General features: G+C 40.6%; 1 non-coding gene across 1 annotated transcript; it reads right to left on the reverse strand.

The window, feature by feature from the left end:
- Positions 1–23,629: 23,629 nt before the first annotated feature.
- LOC137768992 (U6 spliceosomal RNA) lies at positions 23,630–23,732 on the reverse strand. Its single transcript, XR_011074906.1, has one exon. It is a non-coding gene; the product is annotated as a U6 spliceosomal RNA (small nuclear RNA).
- Between the last annotated feature and the right edge of the window lie 990 nt (positions 23,733–24,722).

The following is a 24,722-nucleotide window of genomic DNA, read 5'->3' on the forward strand; positions in this document are numbered from 1 at the left end:
TTAAATCAGCCTGACTCTTGCAGACAAAAGCAAATGGCAAGTGTGGGTTTGCTCAAGTCATTAGACTTGCAGTTTACAACAGTCAGTCCCCCTCAGTTCATAATATCCTGAAGTATTATTTGTATTTTAAATAGGAGATAGGAGTTCTACATTAAGACTCTTTATTTGTACTCTATACTTAAAGTAAAATGGTTTTAATGATTATCCCTTATTTCCTTTCTTGAAATGAATTGTTACGAACAACATTTTATAATGAAATCCATCTTGGAAAACTAGAAAGAGAAAAATGGCAAGGTAATTATTGTTCTGTTTGCCATAATTTAGAATTCAAACTTAAACACGTATTTTGTAGTTTTACATTCCTCTTTAACCCATCTAGTGGAGAATGTCAGCTTTTCTCCCAAGTTGTATGTTAAATCAATCTAATATGTATTCAACATCAAAGATAAACATGTAATAAACATGGAAATAAAGTTTAGCTCTATTAGTGAAATGTTAAATTTGACTGTGTGCTTCAAATAATGGCATTTACAGAGTTACCTTTTTTAGGTATTCTTCCAGTTCAAAGAATTAGAGAATGAAAGAGGGAGAAACATCTAGGATGCCTCTTACTTTCTGCCTTGTGCACTCTATGGCAGTGCCTTTTACTAAGGACACTGGAGGAAGATCAGATTTGGGGGCAGAGAGCACAGTTCCTCAGGTAAGATTTGAGATGCCTTTGAGACATTTAAATGTGGATTTTAGGTAGCTGGAGATACCGATTTGGATATGAATGTGATGTATAGATGGTCACTGGAGACACAAGAGAGGATGCTTCTCTAGGCAGAGTATAGAGTATGGCATGGCAAACCACAGGCTATAGGCCAAATCCAACCCACCATCTGTTCTTGTAAATAAAGTTTTATTGGAACACAGCCATGTCGATTAGTTAAACTACTGTTCATGGCTGCTTTCATGTCACAGTGGCAGAGTTGAGTAGTTGTGACAGACCTCATGGCCTGCAAAGCCTAGAATAATTTATTATATGGCCCTTTAAAGAAAAAAAAAAAATGTGCGGATCTCTGCTATAAAGAAAAGAGGGCCCAGGGCAACACCATAGGCACTCTCAAAAGTTTTAAGTGGCAGATGAGCAGGCAGAGGAGACTGACAAGCAGTAGCTAAAGAAATGAAAGGAAAACCAGGAGGATGAAAGTCATGGAAGCCCAGGGAAGGGCTTTTTTTTTTTTGCACAGGTGTTGAATACTGCTGAGAAATCAAGTAGAGTGAGGGATTCGAAAGCATCTATTGGATTTGACCTCCTGGAAATAACTGGCAGCTTAGAGACATGCCCTTCCAGGTAGTAGAGGAGGTAGACGTCAGAAAGAAGCTACCTTGCATAGCTCCCAAAAGTTGGAAGTGTGAAGGAAGAGAGAATGAGGCAACAGTGTGTCTCCCTTTCCCTTTTTAGGTACTGCTTTATCTCTGAGAAGGACCCAGGAAAGAGGGAGAAGTGGAAGACCAGAGAGTCAAAGGAATCAGCATGGTATTGGGTTCCAAAGAAGGTGGAGGAGGATGGGGTCCAAAGGATTGGCTTCCGATGGACAGAGTGCTTTTAATCTAGAAGAAAGGAGAAGCTAGTGCGTATGCAGGCTTTGGTTTTCTCTGTGAAATTTGAGACCAGGGCAGATGGTTGAAAATGCAAGTTTTAAAACAGTTATTGTGGAGAGTAAAGTGCCCAGAGGTGTTGGGTCCTCCACACCATTCTGTAGTTCCCCAACTAGTTGGTGATTGAGAACTTATACTGAAAATTTGCCTCTTGTGGTTGTATTTTTGTTGCCCTCCCTAGTAACACCCTGATGCCTAGGTACAGACGCACAGAAAATGGAGATACCTGGAGTTTTGCCAGATAAGTCTGATAGAACAAAGGACAATAACTGAATAATTATTAAAATTGAGTTGTTGAAAAAGGGTCCTACGGTACTTAAACTGAATAGGTAAGGACGTGAAGGCAACACACAGTGTTGGGAAGACAGTAGAGAGCCCAATGGACAGTCTGACGACAGCTCTGATCTACTGGGAGTTGTTGAACAAGCAGCTTGGGAAGGACAGAAAATGCTAGCCTGAGACCAGGATGCTTGGATTAGTGATCTGAGAGGAGCAGGTTCGTGGTGAAGTACGATCCAAGGCATGACCTTGCAGTGGCTACATGAAGTTAAGGAAGATCATTGGAGACGAAACAAGATCACGAAACCTAAAAAGACAAGTGGGTTGGACAGGTGGACATTAAGATCATCCAGAGTCGTAGTGGAGAGGAAAACTAAGTCAGGTGGCAGTGTGTTCAGTGAATGAAGGGAAGGGAGCAGGAGGCAGCAGCAAGGAGGGGTGTGAGCCTCAAAGGGATCAGGCAGTGGAGACGGCTGACGCGGGCGAGCCTGCAAGAGGAGGAGCTCCGCCTCCTGGAAGGGTCCAAACATGCGTGGACAAACTGATTAAAAAGTGCCTTGTGTATTGCCAAAGGCTTGATGTCCTTTACCAGATGCTTAAGCAATATTTGTTGAGTTAATGAATAGACGGAAGGAAGGAATAACCTCGGTTTAAAATTTCTTGGTTTTGCTAGCTTGCTGCAGCATCCCCTTTCAACTGACATAGGCCCAAGTGTTCCAGCCTTTAAATACATTTTTGAATTTTTGTTTTTAATGTTTTAAGAGTCACATTTTCTTTTTTAAAGAAACCAGCCAAAGCATTCTGCGCCAGTTAAAATCGGTCACCTCTTATTCAGGTATTCAGGTTATTCCCACCTCAAATTATTTTATTTTATTCAAAAGTTTCTCTAATTATTATTTATTCCCCCCCGGAGACAACTCTTATCTTAATTGGTTCACAGTTCTTCATTCCATTAAAACTTATTTATTTGTTATTCCAGCAAAGAGAAATATATTCTTGAATGGAATTTTAGACTCACTCAAATTACCGACTTCACCAAAATTTTTTTTAACTAACATGAAAATGGGTCCTTGGTAATCAAGAATTTTGCCTGCATGCTCTCACATGGGCTGACTGACCCCTCACCTTATTGGTATATAGGACTCTTGGTGACTTAGTTGGTATATTCACAAGGGATCTTTTTACCACTTTTCAGGGCTCATACTGTTCTCTTGGCGAGTAGAATAAGCTGTCAATTGACTTTTCTACCAGTTCATAGCATAATCTCTGCAGAAAAATACAATTTTGGTTTACATTGATTTACGTTCATCCCAGAGAAAAGAAGCATCTTTCTTTGGTTGGCAGCAAAATAGTATTAAAAATATAGTTATCCTGACTTACTTTATTTTCTTATCTAATTTTGTAATTGCCTACTGAGCTGTTACTTCTTTGAGGTAAACTAGGGAAGACGTTCTGTAGTTTTTATTAAGATGGATGGATCAGCTGTTGGGCTGAGGAGCCCTCCTGATGGATTGACTACACATTTAATTCTTTTTAGGTCTTCCTAAGTAGCCTGAACTCTGAGCCTGGGCAAAAACAACTCTTATCTTCAACCTCTCCCTTTCTAGTCCTTCCTCCTCAGCCAGCAAACATGTTCCTGTTTCTCCAGTCCTTAAAAAAAAAAAGTCACTCCCTTGATAGCACCAGCTTAGTCGCCCTTCTCCTTTTCATATCCAAACTCTGTGTACACTTCCTCTCCACTTACTGCCTCACTTGCTGTTCATCTCCCATCTGGTTCTCATCCCTCATTAAACAAAACAGAGGCCTCTTGAGTGTCAAACGAATATGTTTAGTTCTTATCTTACCGGAGGATCTCCCCTGTATTTGCCACTGTTAGTAATTCAGTCCTTGAAACTGCTTCATCTTGTGCTGGAACAGCTCGGGTGCCTTCTCTCTCTGGGGCTCTTCACACACTTACCTTTTCAATTTTGGCGTGTCCTACTTATCTCCATATTTATCTCAGCTGATCTCAGCCACTCGCATGCTCTCAGCAATCACCTGTTGACTCAAGCCTCCACGCATTTCTCTCTCTAGCCCAGACTTTTCTACCTGTGATGCATTGCCACCCAGATACCTACTCACATACGACAAGGCCAAACTTAGCATATTCCTCCTGATTCTCTACCTCATTTGGGGGTTCAGCCAACCGCCCGAGCGAGAGTTCCCTCTCCATTACCCTACACATGTCCTCAATTACACATTCCTATCGATTTACCTACTAAATAATGTTATAATCTATCTTCTCTCCCACTCCCACTTTAGGCGCACAAATCTCCTTCTGAAACAATACAAAAAATATCTAACTAGATTTTCCATCCTTAGCCCCCTCCCCCCTCCTGCTGTGTACTACCAAAAAAGTGTTCTAACAAAATCGAATCATTTCAGCCCCCTGCTTAAAGCATTTGGTGTTGTCTTTAGCCCACGATAATGCTCAGAATCCAACCTAACCCACAAAACCCTCCCTGATCTGGCCCCTGCCACACACGCAGCCTCATGTCTTGCCCTCTGTTTTCTGTGCCAGCAGCACCTACTTGCTCTGCCTACACACAGTCCTGCACGTGCACACACATCACACCATTTCCCCACTCCTCTCCTTACTAACGCTGCCTTTGGCGAACTCATTTTAGGTGTTAGGTGGTAATGCCCCCAAGAATTGTGCAACAGCTCGCTCATCTGCCATCCCCACCCCACATGCCCTTCCTCTGGCCTCCATAGGTACTGAGTGTATTTCTAAAACAGCTCTTACAATCCATGGTTCTGGGTCCTGCATGAGGCAATATAGAATGGTGTTTTATTCATCTATCTCCTGCATTCAGTATATTTAAATGTTTGTTGAATAAATGTCATTAAGATGAACACTTTTCTACGGTGTTTTGGTACCCTTTGTAGTACCCTGAACACTTTAATAAGTGTTTAAAAAAAAAACAGAAAACGAGTAGAACGTTTTACTAAGTTGTTTTCTTAAACACGGATAACTTTTTCAAAGCATGTTCACATATTACTGTCTTTTTGGAAAACCCTTAGAGTAAATTCATGAAGTGTTTGTTTCATCAAAATATAGGTTAGAGGGGCTTCCCTGGTGGCGCAGTGGTTAAGAATCTGCCTCCCAATGCAGGGGACGCGGGTTCGAGCCCTGGTCTGGGAAGATCCCACATGCCACGGAGCAACTAAGCCCGTGCGCCACAACTACTGAGCCTGCGCGTCTGGAGCCTGTGCTCCGCAATGGGAGAGGCCGCGACAGTGAGAGGCCTGCGCACCGCGATGAAGAGTGGCCCCCGCTTGCCACAACTAGAGAAAGCCCTCGCACAGAAACGAAGACCCAACACAGCCATAAATAAATAAATAAATAAATTTATAAAAAAAAAAAATATAGGTTAGAAAACTAACATATAAAGAGGATAAATTATTTGCCTAAGATTTCCTTGTATGTACTTAAGTAGTTCATAACTTTCCTTGGATCTTAGACCTCTGAGACTGTGCTTACAGCTGTGGACCTTCTTCAGAGAAAAACTCTCATTTGCAAATAAAACAATTTGCATATAACTTAAGGGGGTTGCTACACAGACTCCACCATGAGAGCTCCTAGTTACGGGCAGACGTCGGAGATATTGCGGGTTCTCTTCCAGACCACCTCAAAAAAGCAAACATCACAATAAAGCAAGTCACATGAACTTTTGGCTTTTCCAGTGCCTGTAAAAGTTATGTTCACACTATACTGCCGTCAGTTTAGTGCACAATAGCATGTCTAAAAAGACAATGTACCTTAATTAAAAAATATTTTATTGCTAAATTCTAACCATCATCTGACCATGCAGGGTTGCCCCAAACCTTCAATTTGTAAAAAAAAAAAAAAAAAAAAGCGCAGTAAAACAGTGCAGTAAAATAATGACGTATGCCTGTAATTGCAGAGCAGAGACTAAGGGTGCGCTTTACCAAATGCCCTTCCCTCTTTATTTGAACGTCTAGTGGTGCTCTTAGAAATTTTAAGGTTTTAATCACCTTAAATTGTTTTCGGAACAAGGCAAAGTAAGTAAATATGATTTTAATTCAACTCGCAAGGGATTCTACAGACTTTACTGATGCAGATTCCAAAATTGGTGGCTATTTTAAACGTCTCTTTTACAGATGGAGAAACAGAATCTTTTCTGTAAACCAAGCAACACCAAACTTTTGACAAAAGCTTTCTCTGTATTTTTATAACTAGACGATTCTGTTTCCAGAAATGTAAACAGACTAGGTAATTCTGACCGGCTTTCACTAAAAACCAACAAAAACTAATGGGTAACTTTTTTTTTTTTTTTTTTTTGTATTGAACTAACAAACAGATCAGTAAGAAATTACTAGGTCAAAATCCAAGTGAAAATGGGATGTGGAATAGAGAACCAAGTACTGAAGGTACTTTTGTCCTGGGGTATCCACCAAACCTGAGGACTATGAACTTCAGTTTCTAGGGCCTGACAGGACATGTGAACAGAAGTCAAAGACCCTTTATAAAGCAGGACCTGCAAAGGGCTACTTCAGGATGAGGGTGAACCAGTAGTAAACCTTTACCCCAACACCACTAGGGCCCTGCAAGAAAAGTTGCTTTAGCTCTGGGCAGACCGAGTTAAGAAAAACCTCTGACAAGTTGTCACTGCAAGCTAGCCCTTGCACCTAGTTGCAACCCAAATTCACACCCCGTACATGTTACAAAAACCTCAAGCTGTAAATTTAGATTAAACTGGACTGGGAGAATTCCCTAAATGCTTGACAGAATGCAAATCCTCTCTGAAAGGATACTGTTTCATCCTAAGCCTCAAAGAATTCCCAAAATAATATTCTAAGGAAAATGAGCAACTCAAAAAGTAATCACACAAGGAAACAGGACACCATGAATGAGAGTGACAAAAAAAATCCAAAAGTTTCAGATACAGAAATTATGAGACATTATAAAATATGCATAATATTTTTGTTAATGAAATAGCTTGAAGCTACACGGAATAGGAAATCTTTTTAATAACAGATTTGAAAAAGGGATTAACGGAATTTGTATAAATAAAAAATACAGAAACTGAGATTAACAATCAGATTAGACAGCCGTAGAAGGAACCCAAGGGAAGACAGGTCAGAAGGAATTATTCCGAACACAACACAAAACAAATGGACAAAATCAAGAAGAAGGTAAGCAACATGGGAGAGCGGAAGGGCCTAACGTATGTCTAATCAGAGCTCTAGAAGAAGAAGAAAGAAAATGGGGTAGAAGCTATATTTCAAGATCTGAGGGTTCAGGATTTACCTGAACTGATAAAAAGCAGCAAGTGAAAGATTAAAGAAGCTCAGTGAATCCCAAGCAAGATAAATTTTAAAAAGCCACACCCAGACATGTTATAGTGAAACTGCAAATCAACAATAGTACAGAAAGTGTCTTAAGAGCAGCCAGAGAAAAAGAGATTGTGGGAATTCCCTGGCAGTCCAGTGGTCAGGACTCTGTGCTCTCATTGCTGAGGGCCCAGGTTCGATCCCTGGTCAGGGAGCTAAGATCCCACAAGCTGCAGCGGAAGCCAGGAGACAATGCGATGACCTAAGAGGAAATAATTACCAACGTAGAACCCTATTCCCTTGAAAAATAATTTTCAAGAATGAAAATAAAGACATTTTCAGATCACCAAACTCAAAGGTTGTCACTAGCAAACCTTCACTAAAGAAAATTCTAAGAGATGGATGAAGAGCAATAGAAGTAGTAAATATATGTGGGGCAACTAAACAAAACTGTATGAAACGATGATGTCTTATGGATTTAAGTTAAACAATATTTAAAGTCTACAGGTATAGCATAACTCAGGAGCAAGGTAAATGGAATTCAGAGTGTTCTACAGCACTTGATTCGTCAGAAGGAGGTTAAACTTATTGATCAATTTTAGACTTTGGTTAAGTATGTATGTTGAATTAATAGGAATAGGATCAAAGTATGTTACTTTCAAACTAACAGGAAAAGATCAAAATTTTTCAAAAGGTGGCCAAAAGTGAGAGAAAAGGTAACAAAAACAAGTGGGACAGAAACAGCAAAAGAATAATAATAATAATAGGATGCATGCTACATACATTCAATATATATAACATATATGTCAATAGTACATAAACATATCCTACACAAACACACAATCAGTTAAAAGAATGTTTTTTTAATCCAACTATTTGCTGCTTACAAGAGACATGTCTAAAGTATAAGATGCCAAAAGGATGAAAATATTTTTTAAATAATTTACTGAAAATAATTGCTGCTATTTTCCTTTAAATCAGAGGACTTGTTTGCTTGGGATTTCTGAACAAGGCAGGCTGAAACTACACATTACATCACTGGGCTCCCAAGCCGTGCCAACAAAGTGTGGCACTCACAAGGAGGAGAGCCTTCCTGCTCTGGCTCAGAGCTGTATTTACCAAGCTTTGGGGATAATATGTACCTCTGGCAAAGAGCTGTCTCCCCTCAGGTTATGCTGATGCCCGGGAAGCCACATTTAGGGATGTCAGTGGACGCTTTACTGCAGGAAAAGATGCATCTGAGAAATAGTGCCTCCTGTTCATTTTTGTCCTGAACCCTTTAGCTTCCACTGTTTATATTTTTCAACTCTACTGTCTGTATCTTTGAGCAGGGTTTACGTGCATTCCCCTTTGTATCAGTAGGTGGAGAAGGAGAGGGATAGGGTAAGAATTACCTGTGGGGCTTTTCTGAAACATACACTTACTCCTGAACATCTGATACGTTCCTGGGTATGACAGTTAAAAGTGTCTGTGTAGTTTGTTTCTTGTTTTGTTTTTGTTTGTTTCTAATTTTTTTTTATTAGCGTATAATTGCTTTACAATGTTGTGTTCGTTTCTGCTGTACATGAAATGAATCAGCTATAAGTATACCTATATCCCCTCCCTTTTGGACCTCCCTCCCACCCCACCCCCATCCCATCCATCTAGGTCGCCGCAGAGCACCAAACTGAGCTCCCTGTGCTATACAGCAGGTCTGTGTAGTTTGGATAAACCACCAGAGAATTCGTAAACACCCATCATCTCTGGTTGAGACTCACTGCTCTATATAAACCACTACCCAAATATTGATGCAGGACTATAAGCGCTTTACAAACCTTGTTACTTCCATCTTAAAACTTCACCAGCAGTGTCCTCCTTTCTGCTTAGAGAACAAGGCACTGTGAAAGATGGCCAAGAATGGTTCTGTGAGGTTTATACAACTTGTCCCCACCCTAGCCTGCCTGAGGAAACAAAGGTCACAGCATTTTTCCTACAGGGAGGAAAGAGGAGAATGACTTCAAACCATTCCCATCTAGTAATGGCAAAACATGTCCTTTCACAACTGAAATAAAAGCAAAAATAAACAAATGGGACCTAATCAAACTTAGAAGCCTTTGCACAGCAATGGAGACCATAAACGAAACAACAAGACAACCTACTGAATGGGTGAAAATATTTGCAAATGATGCGACTGAAAGGGCTTACTTTCCAAAATATACAAACAGCTCATACAGCTCAATAGCAAAAAACAAACAAACCAATTTAAAACTGGGCAGAAGACCGAAATTGACAATTCTCCAAAGAAGACATACAGGTGGCCAGTAGGCACATGAAAAGATGCTCAACATTGCTAATTATTAGAGGAATGCAAATCAAATCCACAATGAGGTATCACCTCACATCAGTCAGAATGGTCTACAAATCATCTGTCAATACAATGGTCATCAGAAAGTCTACAAATAATAAGTGCTGGAGAGGGTGTAGAGAAAAGGGAACCCTCCTACAATGTTGGTGGGAATGTAAATTGGTGCAGCCACTGTGGAGAACAGTATGGAGGTTCCTTAAAAAACTAAAACTAGAGCTACCGTATGATTCAGCAATCCCACTCCTGGGCATATATTCGGAGAAAACTCTAATTTGAAAATATACATGCACCCCAATGTTCGTAACAGTACTATTTAAAATAGCCAAGACATGGAAGCAACCTAAATGTCTGTCAACAGATGAATGGACAAAAATGTAATGCACACACACCCATATACACACACAGACACAATGGAATATTACTCAGCCATAAAAAAGACTGAAAATGCCATTGGCAGCAACATGGATGGACCTAGAGATGATCATACTAAATGAAGTAAGTCAGAGAAAGACAAATATATGATAGCACTTATATGTGGAATCTAAAACATGATACAAATGCACTTATTTACAAAAGAGAGACATAGAAAACAAACTTGTTACCAAAGGGGAAAGGGGGTGGGGGAGGGATGAATTAGGAGTTTGGGATTAGCAGATACAAACTACTATATATAAAATAGATAAACAACAAGATCCTGCCGTACAGCACAGGGAACTATATTCAGTACCTTGTAATAAACTATAATGGAAAAGAATCTGAAAAAGAGTAGATGACATATATAAAACAATCACTGCTGTACACCTGAAACTAACACAACATTGTAAATCAACTATGCTTCAATTTTTTAAAAATGTTCTTTCCTCTCCTCTTCACATATGATAACCTGGAAAAAATTAACCTCTAAAGAGGTTTCTAACAATAATTTCCATGTACAAAAGAGTTCTAGGTCTATACTTTTCTCTGCTATCTATGTTCTCCACAAGGGGCAAGTATTGCTGTTGTTACCAAGAAATGACAAAAAGCATTTTTGATAAACAGAATTACAAGTGCTGGCCTCATCAGCGAGGTGCCCAGGACTCCTCTGGAAATGAGTTTCTCCAACTGCTGGAGGTAGGCGAGGAGAGCTTTCTGCCATTGGGAGTCACTAGCCCATTGAAAAAAACTGAGGATCCCAAAACTCACAAGCAACGTAATTTAGCATTGTGTATGTATGTGTACGTGTGTGTGTGTGCACGTGTGTGTGTATGTATATACACAGAGAGGGAGAAATACCTCATTCCCTGTCAGCTAGTTTTGAAACTAGGAACAGAGAACAAAGTAATATATGTGCCACAAACAGTTAAAAAGCTATTTCAGGCCCATGTTACATCCAGGGACACATTAACTCTTAATAGGCAAAAATATATAACTCATTGGAATAAATAAATATTTACTTCGGCAGGCCTTTATCTGTTTCCCCACTAGATGCTATGCTCTGTGAGGGCAGGCACAATGCCTGACCTTCTAGCCGCACATGCATGTCTCAGGTCTAAGTTGGGGCCTGACCCCCGGAAGACATTTACTAGGTACCTGCTGAGCTAATGGCGCTTCATAATCCTACAACACTCGCTTCTTCCTCCCTCCATCCCTCACGGTCCAGCCACGTCTCACCCTCCACCTGCCTCTCCTACTCCATGCCCCCAGGTCCTCGTTACCTGCAGCCAAATACTCATGCTTTTTAAGGCAAAAAGATCAATGGGAATGGGTCAACCATTCAAGTAGCCCTCATTCATCTGCATCTTGTGGGGAATTCCGGACTAGAATTTCCAGCTGCTTTATGCAAAAAACGGTCAAATGAGATCGTTCACCAACAGACCCCCGAGATTACTACAAATGGTACAAAGATCTCCTCAGGAATTCACTGGTCAGAAGGCCTGAACTCCCAGGGTAGTCAGAACTCCCTAAATAAAATCTCTGATCCTCCACACCATAATTTTTGCCTGTTTGTTTTTTCTTTTTGACAACAACCTTCAGTAAGAAACACATTTCATACTGCAACTCCGTCACGCACATATACATATGTTACTGAAACCCTTACTTGGTGCAGTGCCCTCTGATACAGCCAAATCTGTTCTGTTTGGTTATATCCTACGCTACTGGGTTTTTTTAATGCTGGTTCTAGCCCACAGAATTGGGATCTTGAACCACTAACGGTCATGACCTGCAGTTGAAAACCACTGGCCTAAATGGACCCAGTACAGAATCACCCACCCTGGTCTTATACGCACAAGATCGTAGCTCTCCAGGAAGCCCCACATCATGTGGGCTCCTAAGCCAAACTTAGGGGCTCCAACTATAACCGGATGAGCTTTAGGAATGTGGTGAGTAAACAAACTTTCTCATTGTGCCATTTCCTAGGTGAAGAAAGAAATGAAAAATTACGCTCGCTAACTCTATGTTATGCTAGGTACTTTGCATGAATGGCCTTCCTTAACCCCCTCAGCAGCTCTCTGTGGTAGTCGTCATCCCCACTTTGGAGGTGAAACAACTGACGAAAACAAAGAGAAAGTAACCAGCTAGTGAGGAACAGAGTGAGACTTCCAGCCGGGGCTGTGCGACTCCGCAAGCCACCATGCTCGTCTTCCTGACTGCACTGCATCAGCCATGATGAAGAGTCCTTCCTTCTTTCCCTCACCCCTGTGCCTGTCCACATGCAGCACCTCACTCCAGATCTGGCCTTCTCTCATTCCTCCAGGAAGGCCCCTCCAAGAGCCACTCTCTGCCAGACTCTAGATGTACAACTGGCACTTTATTTTTCCACGAGGTTCTGCAGTGCTTGGTCAATGTGTGTGCAGTGTGTGTGCAGTATGGGTGTGTGTGAATGCGTACATGTCTGTTGCTCTTCTGCTGCCAGAATCACACACCGGCTTTCTGTAAATCAGCACTTGCAGGTCTCAGGGCTGTACATCAGTCTCTATGATTCTTTTCTTCAGGTGCCTCATCTGACCCAGCTACTTGAGAATGACTAGCTAGGGCATTTCCAGCTGTTTTTAGTGCCTTCTGACTCTGACCTAGGCTGTTCACTGAGGAGCCGGTAGGAGATGAGAAGGGCTGTATCAACCTCATCAAAACAACTTCTCAGGCAGCTGACTGCCTGCAGGTTTGGGACAAGGCGTGAAAAATAAGAAATCATATGTGCAGAGCTTTCCAAGTGGGGAAAGAAAGAGCAGGCAATCCAGAAGGTCCACCAGCAATCCAGACTGCCACCTCAGCCAGCTCGGGCTGTGGGTGAAAAGAGAGCAAAGAACATAAAGAGGGAGGTGAGGGCACCCTAACAAATCTGCAACCAACCAACCCCTAAGGGCAAAACCATGAAAAGAACCAGAGGTGGGCTCTCCACCCTGACCTCTTCCTTAAGCTCTCAAAGGTTTTCCAGTGTACGTGGTACCGTGGGAAACTGGGAGCAACTTGCGAAGACTACGCATTTGGAGATCCTGCACTCACACCCTGGTAAAGGGGGCTGAGCCTATTAGACACAGGACAGATTCCTTTGATCGGAATATGTCCTTCTTCAGACTGGAACACTCAAAGAAATCTAACTGCCCAGGTGCCAATTCAGCACATATCCTGATCCAATCTCACTTTTGAAAACTTTTCTAAATCTACTGGTTTAAGAATATGCAGAGAGAGTATAGATATACAGAGATATATGGAATATATATAATATTCAAAGAGATTATACTTAACACTTTCATTCTAAGAGACCCACATTAGGAGTGATAATTAGTACTTTGCAGAAAAACTGTCTTTCAGTTCTTCTATTTGTATGAATTTACACATTTGCTTAAAGAAGCTCTAGCCTGAAAGAACAAATCAGGTCTTTTCAAATAATCTGAACCAGTATTTCTGTTTTGATTTAAGTAGACTAAAAAGAACTAGTTTTTCAACCTATCTCTGTTTTTCAGAGTAATGTGAGAAAGATAGCATTCTGTAGCATACTCGATGACTTCTTGTTTTCACAGCTTATCACATATCTGAAGATTTATATGTCTGTGTTCAGAGCTAGCTCTTTTTCAAAAGTTTTTGACACTTAAATAACCCATATATCTATAAGCACACTTCTTAATGAGGAATAGTAGCATCTATTCCAAACAAATTTTTAGCATTATCAATGAGCTGATTCCTATGATAGAATATCAGAAGTGAGAAGGAATTCATTTTCACCCCATTCTAAATGAAACCCAAATTTCATTGTTTGTAATATATTTCATTTCACCTAAAAATAACAATGTTTAATATCATCAGATATCTATCTAGTCAGTGTGCAAATTTCCTCAATTGTCCTGCAGTTCTTAAAAGTCTGTTGGAGGGAATTCCTTGGTGGTCCAGTGGTTAGGACTCTGCGCATCCACCGCAGGGGGCCCGAGTTCAATTCCTGGTCAGGGAACTAAGATCTCGCAAGCCACATAGCACAGGGGAGGAAAAAAAAAAAAAAAAAAGTCTATTGGAAGCACATATGGAACATTCTTCAGGATAAATCCCATGCTAGGCCACAGAAAAAGTCTTGATAAATTTAAGAATACTGAAATAATGTCAGGCATCTTTTCTGACCACAATGGTATGAAACTAGAAATCAATTACAAGAAGAAAAGTAGAAAATTCACAAATATGTGGAGATTAAACAACACGCTACGGAACAACCAGTGGGTCAAAGAAGAAATCAAAAGAAAAACCAAAAAATATTGAGACAAATGAAATTGAAATACAACATATCAAAACTTACAGGATGCAGCAAAAGCAGTTCTAAGAAGGAAGTTCATAGTGATAAATGCCTACATTAAGAAACGAGAAAGATTTCAAATAAAAAGAGAAAGAGAGACAATAGAAAAGATCGATGAAACTAGGAGTTGGTTTTTTGAAAAGATAAACAAAATAGACACACCTGTAGCCAAACTCACCAAGAAAAGAGAGAGGACTCATATAAATATCAGAAATGAAAGAGGAGACATTACAACTGATAACCACAGAAATACAAAGGATCATAAGAGACTACTATAAACAATTATATGCCAACAAATTGGACAACTTAGAAGAAATGGATAAATTCCTAAAAACATACAACCTACCAAAACTGAATCAGGAAGAAATAGAAATTCTGAACCAACTAATTACTAGTAAGAAGATTGAATTGGTGATCAAAAACCTCCCACAAAAGAAGTCCAGGACCAGATGGCTTCACAGGTGAATTCTGCAAACATTTAAAGAAAAATTAATACCAAACCTTCTCAAACTCTACCAAAAAATACAGGGGGAGGGAACAATTCCAAACTCATTTTATGAGACCAGTATTACCTTGATACCAAAACCAGACAAGGATACTACAAGAAAAGAAAAGTATAGGCCAATATCCTTGATGAACACAGATGTAAAAATCCTCAACAAAATATTAGCAAACCAAACTCAACAATACATTAAAAAGATCATACACCATGATCAAGTGGGATTTATTCCAGGGATGCAAGGATGGTTCAACATCTCCAAATTAATCAATGTGATACACTGCATTAACAAAATGAAAGATAAAAATCATATGATCATCTCAATAGATGCAGAAAAAGCATTCAACAACATCCTTTCATGATAAAAACTCTCATCAAAGTTGGTATAGAAGGAACATATCTCAACATAATAAAGGCCATATATGACAAACCCATAGCTAATATTATACACAATGGGAAAGAACTTAAAAGCTCTTCTGCTGTGATCAGGAACAAAATAAGGATGCCCACTCACCACTTTTACTCAGCATGGTACTGGAAATCCTAGCCAGAGCAATTAGGCAAGAAATAAAAGGCATCCAAATCAGAAAGGAAGCAGTAAAACTGTCACTATTTGCAGATGACATGATATTTTATATAGAAAACCCTAAAGACTCCATAAAAAATACTGTTAGAAATAATAAATTCATTAGAGTTGCAAGATACAAAAGTCAATATACAAAAATCAGTGTGTTTCTTTACACTAATAATGAACTCTCAGAAAGGGAAAATAAGAAAATAATCCATTTACAATTGCATCACAAAGAATAAAATAACTAGCAATAAATTTAGCCAAGGAGGTGAAAAATCTATACTCTGAAAACTGTAAGACATTGATGAAAGAAATTGAGGAAGACACAAATAAATGGAAAGAACATCTGTGCTCATGGAGTGGAAGAATTAGTATTATTAAAATAGTCATACTACCCAGAGTGATCTATAGATTCAATGCAATTCCTATCAAAATTCCAATGGCATTTTTTCATAGAAATAGAACAAATAATCCTAAAATTCGGATGGAACCATGAAAGACTCTGAGTAGCCAAAGCAACATTGAGAAAGAATAACAAAGCTAGAGGCATCACACTGCTTGGCTTAAAACTATATTATAAAGCTATAGTAATCAAAACAGGATGGTATTGGCATAAAAAGAGACACATAGATCAGTGGAACAGAATAGAGAGCACGAATATAAACCCATGCATATATGTTCAATTAATTTCTTACAAAGGAGCCAAGAACACTCATTGAGGAAAGGATATTCTCTCTGATAAGTGGTATTGAGAACATTGGACAGCCATGTGCAAAAGAATGAAACTGGGCTACTATCTTCCACCATACACAAAATCAACTAAAATGGATTAAAGACTTGAACACAAAGCCTGAAACCATAAAGCTCCTGGAAGAAAACATAAGCTCCCTGACAATGGTCTTAGAAATAATTTTTTAGATTTGACACCAAAAGCAAAGGCAACAAAAAGCAAAAAGGCTACAAAAGCAAAAATAAACAAGTGGGACTACATCAAACTAAAAAGTTGCCACACAGCAAAGGAAACCATCAACAAAATAAAAAGACAATCTAAAGAATAGGAGAAAGTATTTTCAAATCACATATCTGATAAGGGTTAATACCCCAACTATATAAAGAACTCATATAACTCAATAGTAAACAAACAAACAAAAAACCCCAAACAATCTCATTTTTAAAATGGCAGATGATCTGAATAGACATTTTCCCAAAGACATATAGATGCTCAACAGGTGCATGAAAAGGTGCTCAACATCACTAATCAGGGAAATGCAAATCAAAACCACAATGAGATATCACCTCACACCTGTTAGAATGGCTATTATCAAAAAGATTAGAAATAATAAGTGTTGGTTAGGATGTGGAGAAAAGGGAACCCTGGTGCACTGTTGGTGGAAATGTAAATTGGTACAGCCACTATGGAAAACAATATGGAGGTTCCTCAAAAAACTAAAAATAGAACTACCATATGATCCAGCAATTCCACTCCTGGGTATATATCCAAAGAAAACAAAAACATTAATTTGAAAAGATATATGCACCCCACTGTTCACAGAATTATTTACAATTGCCAAGATATGGAAGCAACCTAAGTGTACATCAACAGATGAATGGATAAAGAAGATGTGATATCTCCCTCCCTCCCTCTCTCTTTCTCTATCTCTCTCTCTCTCTCACACACACAATGGAATATTACTCAGACATAAAAACGAATTAAATTTTGCCTTTTACAACATGGATGGACCTGGAGTGTATTATGCTAGGTGAAATAAGTCAGACAGAGAAAGACAACTACTGTATGTCATTTCTTATGTGTGGAATCTAAAAAAATAAAACAAACGAATGTAACAAAATGGAAACGGACTCATACAGAACAAACTAGTGGTTACCAGCGGGGAGAGGAAAGGGGGGAGAGGCAAGATGGGGTAAGAGATTAAGAGGTACAAACTACTATGTATACAATAAATAAGCTACGAGGATATATTGTACAGCACAGGGAATATAGCCAATACTTTATAATAACTTTAAATGGACTATAATCTATAAAAATATTGAATCACTATGTTGTACCCTGAAACTAATATTTTAAATCAACTATATTTCAAAAAACAGCAAAAATAAATATATAAAAATAAATAAAATGAATTAGATGTGTTTATTTGCTCTTATATTCACTATAGTTTAATCTTTATTTCTGAAATGATTTTAAGTTTCCAATACTTGTCTGAGGTAGTTCTGTCACCTTTATTTTCAAATATTCCTATTTTTCCAAATACTTCATGTATGAGTTTCTGTACCTTTGATTTATGTTGTTCTTCCATGCTTCTATCATTTTCTTATTTCATTTTAGCTTTTTTTAAATTTAGCTTATGGTTTTCATCTCTTTCGTGACCATGTCCTTCTTGTGTGCCTTCATTATCTGAAGGAACGTTATTCTGTTCCTTATATTTTTTCTTATAAGAACGTTGTATGGACATTAACCACAGTCTTTTCCAGTTGCTCCTATTTAAGTGAAATGAATTTTCCTTTTACTCTCACAAAGGGTGGATGCCAATAATCATTTTTCTAGCCTCACAGCTCTAGAGCTTATTTTGTTCTTTTGTAATAAGGAACATGGCCTTAATACTTTCTAAATTATGTGCCAATTTACCCTCACCCATTTTTTCTGCATTCCCTCTTTTCCTTTGTCCCTATTTTCCTTTTTCTGCTCAATTTTGATCCTACTCCCAGTACTTTTTCCTCAGTGTGAAAGAAAGCTTAGTAGGAGAAGAAAAAGAATATGCAGCAGTGATTTATGTAGCCCATAAAGCCTACTATACTTACTCTCTGGCCCTTGAGAAACCAATTTTGCTAACCTCTACTCTAGAGCAACTTTTTCTCTGGAGGGTTCCTCTGCATTCCATATAGTCTAGGTGGCGCTGTCAATCACAGTGCACCATCACAGCAATGAGATGGGACCCAAGCAGGGGTAATAAATGGAGTCGTCCATAGAATTAATAAGCAGACATTAGAAGAGAGGTCTTTCTATTAGGGTACGTGGCTATGGGTTTGTGAATCTCAGGCTGCTTGTGGACACTGCTTTTAGCCACATGGAGGAAGCCTATGTCCAAGGAGAGAAAAGAAGGCTCAGATCATGAAGGAAGTTGGGGTGATTTGAATCCTCTGAATCAAGCTGACACAGCTGCATCCCTGGACTTTCCAGTTCCATGAGCCGATAAATTCACTTTTCTGCTTGAGCTCATTTGAGGCAGACTCTGATATTGCAACCCAAAAAGCCCCAGGCTAACACAGTTACATGCATGGAAACACATGTACATGGCCACTTAAAGGATTTTTCTCAAATTATTCACTCCTCTTGTTTTTCTTGGGGTTTTTTTGTTTTGTTTTTAGCTAGAAGAGGATTAAAGACAAAAGAAATAAAAGCTTAACAAGGGATGAAAGAGAAATTACTTTGTGAGCAATAGAATTCCTTAGCTAAGATTTTGTCAGTTAGTCTAAATGTTTTAAAAGTATGCAATAGGGACTTCCCTGGTGGCGCAGTGGTTAAGAATCTGCCTACCAATGCAGTGAACACAGGTTCGATCCCTGGTCCGGGAAGATCCCACATGCCACGGAGCAGCTAAGCCCGTGCGCCACAGTTACTGAGCCTGAGCTCTAGAGCCCATGAGCCACAGCTACTGAGCCCACATGCCACAACTACTGAAGCCCATGCATCTAGAGCCCATGCTCTGCAACAAGAGAAGCCACCACAATGAGAAGCCTGCACACCGCAATGAGGAGTAGCCCTGCTCGCTGCAACTAGAGAAAGCCTGCACGCAGCAACAAAGACCCAATGCAGCCAAAAATAAATAAATATTTTTTTTAAAGTATGCAATAAATAAGTTCAGCTTATGGTTTATAACTAAAGTGAAGGGAATTAATTGAGTTAGTGAGAACAACTAACAGCACAAGGGCCAGTGGTGACAGAGTTTGAATTTAAAAATATAAAAGACTATTTTGTGGAATGGAGCCTATCAGAATCATCAGTGGAGTTTTTAAAAAACAGATTTTGAAAGGCTATGCCAAGGACCTACTGCAGTAACCCTGATAAATAGAAAAGTTTGAGAACGACTGCTCTAATATGGGCACCTTAATCTTTTAAAAATTATGTATATTTTATATTTTGCTTACTTTAGGGTTTTTTTTTTTAATGATAAAGGTTCAAATTCCTTAGTTCTGTCATCTCTAAATATACATTCATACCACTACCAGGTGGTTTCACCAATGCTACATAACAAGTTTTCAGCTGATTACACGTAGAGGTAATGAAGACTTGGGTAAATTTTGTAGATTTTTTATACCAAGGTCAGGTCCCAAACAAAGTTAACAATCACTAGGGTGTCAGAAATGCACAGAGCAAACATGGAAGATTCGTTAAGAGGTTTTATGATACTATCAGAGCAACAGTCTCTTTATCTTGAATAAGAGAGTGAACAAAAATCTGACCCAGATAAATAATTTAGGAATGGCTTTAACTAGCTCCTGATGTGATTCTCTGGATACTAAAATCATTCGTGTGTAAGCATGACAGATGCGAAGCCCTTGGGCTCTTGAAAGCAACCTCTCTGCTCTCTTCATTAGAGTGGCTGGAAAGACCACCAGATGCTCTCTTAGACACTAGGCGACAAGAAGCCCAGGATGGCTGCAAACTCACCCTGCAAACCCCAAGGATGAAATAACGCTCAGTGGTTCCGTGGAAAGGACCCAACTGGCCATCAGTGCTACCCAGTGAGAGTCTCTGAGCCACATCCACGAGGGAGGGCCCATTCAGTTCTATTGGTAAGTGCACTGTAATCTGTCCACACAGAGTTCTGTTGTTCTACTTCACGCCAGAAGAGAGATGTGTGAGAAAGAGGGCCAGCCAGGAAGATACAAACCCCTATTATTTTCTTTTGTGATTTTTTTTTTAAACAAAAGAACTCATTTCTGTACCTTTTTTCTTAAAGTCTCTGAAATCAAAGGGAGCTAGTTCTTGATATGCATGAGGGACGGGATCAAAAGGATGCCAGTCATCCTGTGTTTTGCTTAATTTGTTCCAAAACAGTGAATGCACTTCTCCCAGGTTTGATCTTCTAAGAATTGAACTTGGCCATTTCCCAGACAGCTCTAGAAGTTGGCTAACAATCAGAACTTGGGTCACAGGTTGGAAATTATTCTTTTTTTTTTGGAAATAATTCTTTGAATAACCCTCCTGGCTTTCCCACACATCCTGTCCCCAACCACTTTCTATAAGCTCAGGGTGACTTGCAGCAAAAGTTTTTTATTTACTTCTGCTGTTAACCCAGCCTAGAAAGAGGAACTCCTGCCAGGCCCTTTATAGTAGCAGCAGCAGCAGTAGTTACTAGCAACAACAACAACATCAACAGCAACAAAATTGACAAATACTATCACCTTTGATTTCACAGCAGTCCCATGAGGGAAGGTAAGTACTATGATCTTTTTTTTAAAATAAATTTATTTATTTTTATTTATTTTTGGCTGCACTCGGTCTTCATTGCTGTGCGTGGGCTTTCTCTAGTTGCCCCAAGTGGGCGCTACTCTTCTCTTGCAGAGCACGGGCTCTAGGCGCTCAGGCTTCAGTAGTTGCGGCACACGGGCTCAGTAGTTGTGGCTCGTGGGCTCTAGAGCGCAGGCTCAGTAGTTGTGGCTCGCGGGCTTAGTTGCTCCGCGGCATGTGGGATCTTCCTGGACCAGGGCTCAAACCTGTGTCCCCTGCATTGGCAGGTGGATTCTTAACCACTGTGCCACCAGGGAAGCCCCCAGTACTATGATCTTCTGAGATTCAGAAAAGTGAAGCTAGACAGGAAGAAAGCAGGCCCTTTAAGTTCAAGTCTTTTAGCTGTAACTCAGTTCAAGGATGTGGACCCTGATGCTCAAAGAGGTTATATCACCCACCCAAGTTACCTCAGCTAACTAGTCCCAGACCCTGAAGCTGACTGGCTAAATAACTAGCAGAACCAGAGAAAACTACCTCTCAAATGTTACGAGGAGTCTGAACCTGTGTGGCCGGTGTTGCTTCCAAGGGCTTCCCATGGGAGATGCAATGGCTTCGCTCTGTCACACTCTAGAGAGCTCACTGGCGACAGAATGGGGAAACGGATTTTAAATTGACATAAGAAAGAGATATCTAATATACTTGAAAAGTGGAGAGATGGTCATGCCCAGCCTAAAAATATAGGCCGTTCAAGGAGACCCAAGCCACCTCTGGGCTCAGGAAACATCTCAGGCCCCTTCCAGGCCCAAGGTTTCTGAGTCCCTGGAAAAGTGGGGAGGAAGAAAAGAGGCTTTGAAAGCAGAAGTCATGATTCAGTGAGAATGATGGCTACATTTTTACTCTGGATGGTGAATAAAGAACAGATATTCCCTTATTTTCTGAGATCCAGGTAGGGTGATGAAGGAGAATGGAGTAAGAATTAATACAATGAGAGTTGGAGACACAAAAGAATGAGGGGAACAAGCAAGTAGGGAGGAGAAGAAAAAAAAAGGAACGCGTAAAATTTCCTTAGAGGGCAGCATTTGAAAGGACACTGCATCTCAAACCCGATAATACCTGACAAACTCAACTTCAGGTATTCCAGAGAAATAAGAAAAAGGTATCACCTAATTGAAAAAATTCAAAGACCTATTTTTAGTCCACTTCTTCATTCCTTCCATACAGAAATATTTAACCACGTATTATGATTGCTGTTATGGGCTGGCGGAATTGTGTCCTCCAAAAAAGATATGTTGCAATCCTAACTCCTAGTACCTCAGCGTGAGACCTTACCTGGAAATAAGGTCTTCACAAGGGTAATCAAGTTAAAATGAGGTCATTAGGGTGGGCCTAATCCAATATGACCAGTGTCTTTATAAAAAGGGAAATGTGGGCATAGGGACAGAGAGACACACAGGGAGAATGCCACGTGAAGATGAAGGCAGAGAAGACGGGAACGCCAAGGCCTGCTGGTAAGCCACCAGTGGCGAGGAGAGGGCTGGGAGACACGTTCTCCTTCAAAGCCCTCACAGGAGCCAACCCTGCAGACACCTTGATCTTGGACTTCTAGCCTCCAGAACTATGAAACTGTACATTTCCATTGTTTAAGCCAACCAGTTCCTGGTACTTTTGTTATGGTCTCCCTAGCAAACTAACAGAACTGGCTCTTCTGAGTTTCACCTTTCCCGGACACACACTTTCCAGTAAAGGTCTGGAGTGCTCTGAAATTGTGAAGCTCAGAAGCAAGTTAGAGCAGGAACTAATCACAGAGGTCATTGAGTACAACTCTTGTTTCACAACAAGAAAATCAAAATCCAGGAAGAGTGAGTCACTTGCCCATGTTTTCACAGTGGCAGAACCATGACTAAAGCACAGGCATTCTGAATTTTTTTTTAATAGATTTATTTTATTTATTTATTTTTTTTTTTGGCTGCGTTGGGTCTTCGTTGCTGCACGTGGGCTTTCTCTAGTTGCGGCGAGCAGGGGCTACTCTTCGTTGCAGTGCGAGGGCTTCGCATTGCAGTGGCTTCTCTTGTTGCGGAGCACAGGCTCTAGGCACACAGGCTTCAGTAGTTGTGGCACGTGGGCTTCAGTAGTTGTGGCTCGCAGGCTCTAGAGTGCAGGCTCAGTAGTTGTGGTGCACAGGCTTAGCTGCTCCGCAGCATGTGGAATCTTCCTGGACCAGGGCTCGAACCCATGTCCCCTGCGTTGGCAGGCAGATTCTTAACCACTGCGCCACCAGGGATGCCCCAATGTCATCATTTTGATTTTATAAATAAGAAACAGGCTCAGAGAAGTTGGGTGTCTTGTCCAAGGTCACACAGCTAGGAAGTGGCAGAGTTAGGCTTTGAACCCAGCTGATATCCAGGTTGGTTCTTTCCGCTACTTTGTATTTATGCCGGGGTGCGCACGTCGCTGCCTGCATTTGGGTTTTGAGATTTGCTATTTTTTGGCTGTAATTGATTTCATCCGTGTAATTGCATGACTTTTACTTTATGACATCTCTATCCAACCCTCCATCCCTTACAGCCATGTCCATTTTTTTAATAAATTGTGGCAAAATATTCATAACCTAAAACTTACCGTTTAACCATTTTAAGTGCACAGTTCTCTGGCATTAAGTGCATTCTCATCATTGTACAACCATTCACTGCTATCCATCTCCAGAACTTTTTCATCACCCCTGAAAAAATACAGGATGTTTCACGCGTTGCTGTGTCATCCTTGCACAGGGGCCACACTAATTGTCTCTGTATTATTCCATGTGCTGCCCAAGTGAACACAGCGGGCGTGTGACTCAGCCATTGGTTTTCTAATTCTTGGCTCCTCTCCAATTTTTTTCTTTTTTTTTTTCTTTCTGTGACCTGCTGCCTGCTGCTCGGTAATGAAATGGACTGTCCTATTCATATATGTGCCTGTTCAGAGTCCCGAGCCAGAGGAAGGAGAAATCAATGTGATTCTCTGTAAAATGGCCTGGCGTGGATCCTGCCTTCATCTCTGCCTCACCAATCCCCAGGAGTGAGCAAGGAACGAGGAAAAGATTCACAAACTGCCTCATTCAAATCTGAATCAGTTAGTGACTCTGATTTGCTCTACTTTGGGATCGCTGGGGTGAGACTCAGAGCACTGCCCAGTGCTAGGGCTGGAAGAAGAGATGGGGTTCATCAGGTCTGTACCCCCCTTGATTTGCAGGTAAGACCACTGAGGATCCAACAGGCAGGACTTGGGACCCTACCCAGACCTCTCTCCACCTTGACATCTGCTGGCAAGTCTCACCCAATACCCTCCCTTTTCCTCTTAAGTCTATTTGAAAGCCTTTCTCTCCCTAAAAGCCAAAAGTCTATTTAAAAGCCTCAAGCCCCATCAGCTTCTCACACAGGCCATTGACCCCTCTGCCCCCCAGGCCCAGTGCTAGGGTGCTACGAGAAGACCTTAAAAATAATTGGCACTGTCGTGGATGCTGTGTTTTGCTAACTAGAGCCCCACGTCAGGACAACAGGGTTGTTTCTCCAGCTGCTGGGAACATTGTTGGCTAAAGCCCTCAGCTGCTGGCCCTCTCTGGACAGTCCCCTCCCAGGGCAGATGGCAGCCTGCATCCAGCGACCGGTGCCCCAAACTGGACAGCATGAAGACCATCCTTGCTCCAAGCTCTCTATGCGGCTGCTGAGGCGGGTTGTGACAACCCTACAGCCCAGCCTCTGTCCAGTGTGGCTCCTTCCCCTCCCCCACGGGTGCTAGCCCAGCATCTCCTCTAATAAACCTCCCGCACACCAATCACTC

Source organism: Eschrichtius robustus, chromosome 8 (assembly GCF_028021215.1).
Source record: "Eschrichtius robustus isolate mEscRob2 chromosome 8, mEscRob2.pri, whole genome shotgun sequence".
NCBI lineage: Eukaryota > Metazoa > Chordata > Mammalia > Artiodactyla > Eschrichtiidae > Eschrichtius > Eschrichtius robustus.